General features: G+C 36.9%; 1 protein-coding gene across 1 annotated transcript in view; it reads right to left on the reverse strand.

The window, feature by feature from the left end:
- Window positions 1-8,673, reverse strand: part of CPNE8 (copine 8) — a 107,506-nt gene that overhangs the window by 94,703 nt on the left and 4,130 nt on the right. Inside the window, exon 2 of the mRNA XM_019474582.1 lies at window positions 4,718-4,764. The gene's annotated coding sequence lies outside the window, so the exon portion shown is untranslated. The remainder of the gene's footprint in view (window positions 1-4,717; window positions 4,765-8,673) is intronic.

Consider the following 8,673-nt stretch of genomic DNA (forward strand, 5'->3'; position numbering starts at 1 on the left):
CCACTCTTCCCCAAGCCTGTAGCGCTGCATGGGGTTGTTGTGGCCGAAGTGCAGGACCCGGCACTTGGCCTTGTTGAATCTCATACAGTTGGCCTGGGCCCATCGATCCAGCCTGTCCAGGTCCCTCTGTAGAGCCTTTCTACCCTCGAGCAGATCAACACTCCCACCCAACTTGGTGTCATCTGCAAACTTACTGAGGGTGCACTCGATCCCCTCGTCCAGATCATTGGTAAAGATATTAAACAGAACTGGCCCCAATACTGAGACCTGGGGAGCACCATTATCTAATATCTTATGATAGAAGGGGAAGATATTCGCGTCTTGGAGATCAATTAATGTCATAAGTTAATTATCATTAATTATAATTTACTAATTAATTATTTTTATTATTACAATAATTTATTGATTTATTAGTAGATAAGAAAGAAAACATATGAATAAGCAGTCAATTTGCTGGATGAAAACTCCCTGCAAGGTCTCAAACAAGTTCCTATGGACTTGGATGTCCATGGATGGACCCGTGCGTACCATACATGCCTAAATGATCTGGAGCAGGGACTGAAAAAATAAAGTTACAAAACAAATAGATTTTTACAGAATTAAACAGGATAAATATATAAAAGGCAACTTTGAAGAACAACACTATTCATACTGAGTGATCGGACAATAAAATGGCAGATGAAATTCCATATGGATGAATGAAACACTATATGCACATGAGGGAAAAAAGTAATAGCTAACTTAATACAGAAGTTAGGATGGCTGAATAAGCAATGTGAGCACATAAATGGAGAAGTCTTTCTGTTGATAAACCATACAGTAGAGGGACTAGGTACGCTCATGATAGTATTTTTTAATTTCCTTACAAACTGATCACCTTTGCTACCTTGGGATTCCACTACAACCTTACCCAACTGCCTTCTCTCTCAATTTGATGACTCAGTCAAAAAAGATGCTTTTTCTTGTCTCCAGCATATTTACTCCAGATTAAAAAAAAAAGGTAAACAGAATTAATGAGCTGGAAGGCTTGAAGAATGGGAAGCCATGAACAATTTTAGAAGACACAATGGAAATTTACTGAGAATGTAAAGTAACATTTGGAAGCTCATGAAGCTGGAAATCAGCATGATGAGAACCAGTGAGAGAACAGACTTCCAGACTGTTCTCTCAGTATACAGGTATACAAATTTAATTTGCATCCAATGCATTCTTACAGTAGACGGACCAGAGGCTCAGAGCCTCGCTCCATAGCCAGTTCCTTAACACTTATCATTCATGGATATTGCCAGTAAAACTGCAGTTGGTTGAGTATTTTACAATGTCAATTATTTATTTAACATTCACCTTTGAAGTGCTCCCTCTTGTTTTCAGAATTAATGCTCTCTTCGAAAAGAAGAAATTCAGGTTCTTTCAAGTATTATTTAAGGCTTCTGTATATAACAGTAAGTTAAACTTAGCCATATTTCAAATGTGTCCTCACAAAGTAAGGGAAAGTAAATATTTTAAAACCAAAGCTCAGATTCTGATGATGCATTTGTTGCCAATTATATTAATTGAAATTGCTGATGATCATTTTAATTCTTTGCTGAGGATTTGCTGTCTGATGATGCTTTGTTGCCAATTATATTAATTGAAATACCTGATGATCATTTTAATTCTTTGCTGAGGATTTGCGTGCAAGAATAACACTGAGTAAAAACACTGGAATCTGTACCACAGGCAAACAGGAGTCAGGGCTTTGAAAAACAACACCCTATTAAATTGAAAACAAAACATTTTAATTCTTTGCTGAGGATTTGCTGTGCAAGAATAACACTGAGTAAAAACACTGGAATCTGTACCACAGGCAAACAGGAGTCAGTGCCCAGAAAACTTCTACCCTTCATTAAATGAAGGGTTTGATTTAACTATTGTATTGAATTCATCCAAATAGCTTAGCTGAAGGGGGGAAAAAAGCATACAGCTAGAACAGAGTGCTAGGGAAATTACGGAGATTATTAAATGATTTACTGTGTTTATGATCCCCAAGCATTTTCTGCAGTGTTCAAAAGAAAGTAATTAGGCAAAAGAAGGAAGAGAACTATGCATAAAAGGATACGGAACAGAAACAAGGTGAAGTATGTTGCCATGACTGAACGCCATTCTTTAATGTCTACACATAGCATCAGGGGCTTATTATTTGTCTCAGTTTTGTCTTCTCCAAACAGTTCCAGGTGACTTCCACCTCTACAAGCTAGTAAAATAAGTGTTTAAATGCAACAAAATGGACATATACACAGAATTTTATTGAAAAACGCAGTATTAGCACATTCACCACTGCAGGCAGAAAAAGCACAAAAATAAAGATATGAGATTACCCATCAAATGTATGTATCAACTAATCTTCTACCTACCACCTTATTTTTTTACCACTGGTATAAATATAACACACCACAACATAAAAAATGCAATCCTGACTCAGCCCCTCTATCATGCCAACTTCTGAATTTTGACTGTCATAACAGCTACTAGGAATGGGATTCTACTCACTGAACTTTACATCTGACATAGTCAAAAGTGTAGGCTTTTGATCATCACTTGGAGGCATTTCTAAAGAATGATTCATCTGATCTAATGCAGACATCTAAATTAGGTCTGATGAACTGCCCCCCAGGATGTTATCTTTTTCCATTAACTATAAATAGTTTAAACAGTCAACTGAGTTGTAAATACCTATACCTAGACCTTCTCCTGATAGACAAGATAGAGATAATAATGTCTTAAAAGAAAAAAAAAAACAAAACATAAGATTTTCTAGCAACTGCCGTGTCAAAAGTCTGTTTTAACCCCTGTAGTTCCTAAACTGGTATATACCATAACCACGTCAAAGTGCATCACCTAGCCAAGATACTCTCTAATCAGTGTGAAGATGCAATACAAGCAATAACGTTGCACGCTGCCCTGTTCAGGTGGTTTTGCTTTGGTCAGGGAGATAAAATGGCAGAAGACAATACAAAGCTATAAGGTGGTGACAAACCTCAACCATTACAAACCTGGATCTGTTAAAATGAAGAGCAGATGGAATTTTTCCATCAACAATCTCCTAAATCACCTCAAAACAAGCACATAGAACATTTTCTAAGTAAGATGATAATGTTATAATTTTACCATCAGGACAATTATGATACTAAAAATGGTTAATACTTATTTTAACAGTTACACCAGAGAAGTATGAAAATTCCACAAAAGTACATATGAACCTTAGACAACAATAAAAGCCAGAATTTCTGACAAAATCCTTTTAACCCTAGACCAGAAAAGGATCCAAATGCTTTAGTGATGATCGAGGCTTGACCACCAAACCGCACCAAGCCACCTGGTCACCTGAATGCCTGATGACTCCTCTGTTTTCAGAGTTAGCTATCCAGACATTTAGAGCTCTGTGTACGTCCACTACTTCTGCCAATTTAATTAAGATTAGTGAATTCCCATTTAGGGTCCTCAAACTGGCATTTCTTCACACAAATCATCAGAGGAATGTGATCCTCAGGTATACTGAGAGGATGTCTAGTACACAGTTCAGAACAACAGAGAGCAGCAATTTAACTAAAAACTATAAATGAAATAGGTACAATGTTTCATGTATTGCCCAGTTATATGAGCTTTTCTCCAAGCAGGAGACAAATTCAATTCTCTAATCTCGGCAAGACTGAAACCCACATCCACGATGTTTCAGCAAAGCAGAAAATATGTTTCTCCAGCCAACTGGTAAGGACACCAAATATAAGGGAAGAGGTCTGGTTCCTGTGCCCCTGGCCCCTCCACTGGAATTTTTACACAGTAGTAATCACATAAAATATCAGTTCTGAAAACAAGAACATCAGATGTCCTCTCTTTTACAGGGAAAAATAGTAAGATCGTTCATTCCTCTCTTGTCTCTATTCTTAGAACGTATGGCCACACAGCGGCCCACCTACAGTGAAGAACAGTTCCATCAATCCTCTCTGTAAGGCAGCTAAACAGTGCATTTTATCAGTAGAAAGGAAAGACGACCACCCTTCCCCCAACACTGTCAACTCTTTCAAAGAATAACATCAAAGGAGAAAAATTAGATGACTAAGTACAAGGAGACAGTTCCAGGCTATAAATGTTGATCTGCTGTAGATATCTAATTTAGAGGTACTTGATTTAGTTTCTTAAGACCTCTCTCTCCAGTGTTTACACTGATAGGTTAAGAAGCCATAGTCCAACCTATGCATAATACCCTCCCTCCCTTGTTGCCTGGTGTATACTCTATTCAGCAGCACCTAACTTCTCCCAAACACTGCACAAGAAAAGTAGATCTCTACCACAACTACAGGCTAGTTTTGCTGACACTGACCATCACCACAGTTGAAACCTTCCATAGACCTTATACTGTTTGAGTGTCTTCCTCTCTTGATATCCACAAACCTTGTCCAGATCGATAGCTAAGTTTGCTTTCATTTATCTCAGGGAGACTGTAAAACAGGAAACTCATATATTTTCTCTAATTTTCTTTTCCCTTTTGATGGAAATATGCAATACAGATATGGAAACTGAGGTTGATGTGATTAAGTTTTAAGTGTTTACTGGTACATAGGACTCCCATTGTTTAGCATGGCATTCAAGAGGTTACAACATGCCCTTTTCTGCCAGGGTAAATGACGAGCCTTAAGTATACTCAAGAAGTTTATACATCTATGAACATGTACCTTACCTCTCTCCATTCTTTGTTTCCAATGGCTTGTGTGTACAAAACACAGACTGTGAAAAGAAAAAAATGTTTGGTCATTTTCAGAATTTAACATATTCTTAAATTAAGTGAACCAATTTTGTAGTCTGTTGTGTGCTGCTGAAATTAGTAACTAGGACAATCAAATAGTAATATGTTTTCCCTCAGTTTTCAGTATGCCTGACCAGATCAGCGACAATATGGTCTAGTTGTTGCAGCAATGAGCTAATAAATAGGGTGGTTCTAAAACGGGAGGCAACACTTATGCTTGACCTCCAGCAAATCACTTGACAATCCTTAGTGGTAAAATTGGATAAAAGCAGGTCTTCATTAAATGTGGATGGTCTGGCTACCCTAGCTAATCTAATGCATAATTACCCTAAATTAAGCTTCCTTCAAGAGATGAGAGAATTAAAATAAAAACAAATGAGGACCCTACTGGGAAAAGAGACAGGGGAAATAAAAGTGGAAAAAGGGAAAAAATAATTTCTCAGGTTTTCTTCCTTAATTCTGCTTCAAATTATTTATATATATTTAGGTATCTTGCATATGCATCCTTCCGGATCAATGAAGTTTGTCGACCTAAGCTGTTTTTGAAAGACCAAGCAGCATAATCCCACAGGCGTCACTCTCCTTACAGATCTGTTTTTCCAGTACAGAACCCACTACACATTAATCTGCAGCGTCCATCACAGGGACTGGTGACAGAGGCACAGTGATTATAATCAGGTCTTTTAAACACTATTATAAGTACAAATCATTTGCACTGAAGGAGTACTACAAACTTTATTTTCTACAGTCTTGAACTAGTTGCAGCTAACAACCATAAAGCAATTTTTACCGGAAACTCCACTACAACCCTTTTCTAAACAATGGAAATACAGATATTTGAACACTTTTTTCCTGACAAATTCTTCTCCTGTGCTGATCACTATTTTTCAGCAGAAGGTTAAAAATAATACTGTTTTGGGTTGCAGCCTTGAACAATAAAGGCAGAAGCCTGGTTTTGTTCTCAATGAAGTCAGAATCGTCAACAGACCAAAGCAGAAATTAAGTCAAGCTTCAAACTACATTTTCTTCTTACTTGAAAGGTATTTGCTCCACACCAAAAAAAAAAAAATCCCATTAGGCAGTAGCAAATAACAGGAAGAATAGAAAAAAGCAAGTTCAATATTTTAGCTCACATATAAGTTGGAAGTTAACACAATTCAACTTTTTTTTCAAATAAGATGTCTTGTAGAAGAAAAAAAGCTTTTACAAAAAATTTCAAAATCATTCTCTGGAGATGTCTGTCTTTCTCCATTTACTCTAAATGAAACCTTGGGCAATGCTCCTAGCTTTGGTTCTTGCTTATAGTAGGATGAATCCAAACCAACAAGCCTATTTTTACAGCACACTCTGAAGTAGACTGCTGAACTATATTATGTGAAGAATGAAGTTAAATGGGAAAATGTGAGAAAACGGAGTGAAATGTAAGCTATGGAATCAGCTACAGAAGTGTCTGAAGGTTACTGAACTTCTGACTAACCTTTGCATCTAGTAAGATCTGTGCCAAGGTAACCCTGGGAGAAGAAGGAAATGTTGTCAAAGGATGCTTCCATAGATAAAAACAAGCAAAAACATATTCTCCGGAAATACCCCTACTGCTAATATAGGGTCTCACAAATATTCCTTTCACTTTCCCATTGGAAACTATTTTTTAAACTAATGTTACCGGTTCTGCAATAATGAATATTTTCCAATTTTCAGTATGGTTTCCAAGAATGCAAATGTCTTACTAATTTCAAAAGCAGATATAATTGTGGATTTTGTCCAATTTGCCAAGAGCTTACATCTAAGTTTTCAATTAGAAATTTCTCATACCTACAACCCCAGTTGAGAACAGAACTGAAATTCATTCAGAGGAAAAGCCAGTCTTTACAGATAATGTGCACTTCTGCTATTTAGATATCTGTATTGTCCAGATTTTTCTTAAACATAATCTTTTTTCACTATCAATTTGCTGCTTTATTTTTTGTACTACATCCTGCCCTGTATATTAGTGTTAATACAGTAAATCAAGTAACAGTTGTACATTGCAGCTGTGGAACAAAAAGAATATTAAAAAAATGACAGATTTAATACTGAGGAGAAGGCGGCAACAATACAACTGTAAAATATCCACTACCGTCAAATTTTCAGAAAAGAAACATTCTGGCACTACCTTATCTCCCTAGTTTATGAAGCCAAATAAAAGAACAGCTATGAACAAAAAGACTAAAAAAGATTACTGTAGGATAATTTTAGTCTCCTACCATGGTTGATGAGATGGGAGTCACACAATGTAAAAGGGTTAAAAAACAGGTCTAAACCTCCACCTTAAAACTAATTCAGTCTCTTACTCTATTCCTACTTTTTGGAAGGCTGCTCACACCTGTCTGTCTGTTAGAATCCTAGTTTCCAAATTCAGTTTCTTCATAGTCAGTTTACTATCACTTGTTTTTTTTATCTTTGGAGGACTTATAGCAAGCAATGCTATCATTCTCACCTTTTTGTTGCTGAGGCATTAGTAGACTTCTATTCCACTCCACTACCTCCCCAGTGCTTCTAAAGGTATATCCCAGGAGTGGGACCACCCCTCTAGTTTAAGAATCTTTTATATAAAACCTTAAATGAGGAGAAAAGAGCTAAGAATTGGTAGTATGACTAGCAATTTTCTGATATTTATCTAGGCTGCAGATGTGGCAGGTACTTTAAATATAATGAAGATATAGACTAATAATCATCTCGTAATATTTATTTTATTATAAGTACAAGGTGCAAGTTTGACAGTGATACATACATGTGCATCTCAAACTGACATTTCAAAAAAAAGTCATTTCATTTTCCTAATGAAAGCTATAGAAAAGACATACATTCCAGACTTTCTGATAAATACTTTGCAAATTTAGAATAATTTAAAAACTTCTATCTTTCCTCTAAAACTTACCCCCGAAATTTTCAGGAAACCATCCATGATACTGGTCTCCATCGGCAGTAAGATTCACTATCCTTAAAAGCTCTCGGAAAGACAGTTTTATAAAGGCCCTGATATCATACTAATTACAATAATCCCTCAAAAACTTCCTCAAAGTCATACCCAACTGGAGAAATACAGATAAATATGTTGAAGTTGATCTAAAGCACTTGAACTGCTCAAACCAGAGATCTAAGGCTTCATGAAGCAACCAAATTTTTTTTTTTTTTTTTAAGCAGAAAATAGTTAATAGCATTGTCATGTGGGAGGGGAAGGAATAAAGTGGGATAAACAGGAAATTCTTAAGTATCAAAAGCCAACATATCATAACCATATCCTAAGATGGAGCTGAACAACCAGTTCTTGTAATCTTGAAAACCGAGGGAGCAATAAGGAAGTTCAAAGCAGCGCACTGATGAAGAGTAACATACCCTCACAAGGAGTTGGCTGAGAAACCCTTTTGGAAGGCTTTGCCATATGAGCTCTTCCAAGGGAAGATACATCCATATCTATAGTCAGAAACATTAACATTTAGTAATTTTTAACTCTGGACACTGACACACAGTGTCAAATTCAAGGTAAATTTAATGAAATCTTGCAACGAAGAAGAGGGTGGAAGAGTCAGCAGTTATCACTCAGTTGTAGATTCAGTTCCCAAAATAATATAGTCTGCACCTTCTTATTTTCCCAGACAGTTTGGGCCTCTGTCCTGGTTTTGGCTGGGATAGAGTTAATTTCCTTCCCAGTAGCTGGTACAGTGCTGTGTTTTGGATTTAGGATGAGAATAATGTTGATAACACACCGATGTTTTAGTTGTTGCTGAGCAGTGCTTACACTAGCCAAGGACTTTTCAGCTTCCCATGCTCTACTGACTGAGAAGGCTGGAGGTGCACAAGAAGCTGGGAGGGGGCACAGCCAGGACAGCTGACCCCAACTGGCCAAAGGG

This window comes from Aptenodytes forsteri, unplaced genomic scaffold, assembly GCF_000699145.1.
Source record: "Aptenodytes forsteri isolate BGI_AS27 unplaced genomic scaffold, ASM69914v1 Scaffold137, whole genome shotgun sequence".
NCBI classification, from domain to species: domain Eukaryota; kingdom Metazoa; phylum Chordata; class Aves; order Sphenisciformes; family Spheniscidae; genus Aptenodytes; species Aptenodytes forsteri.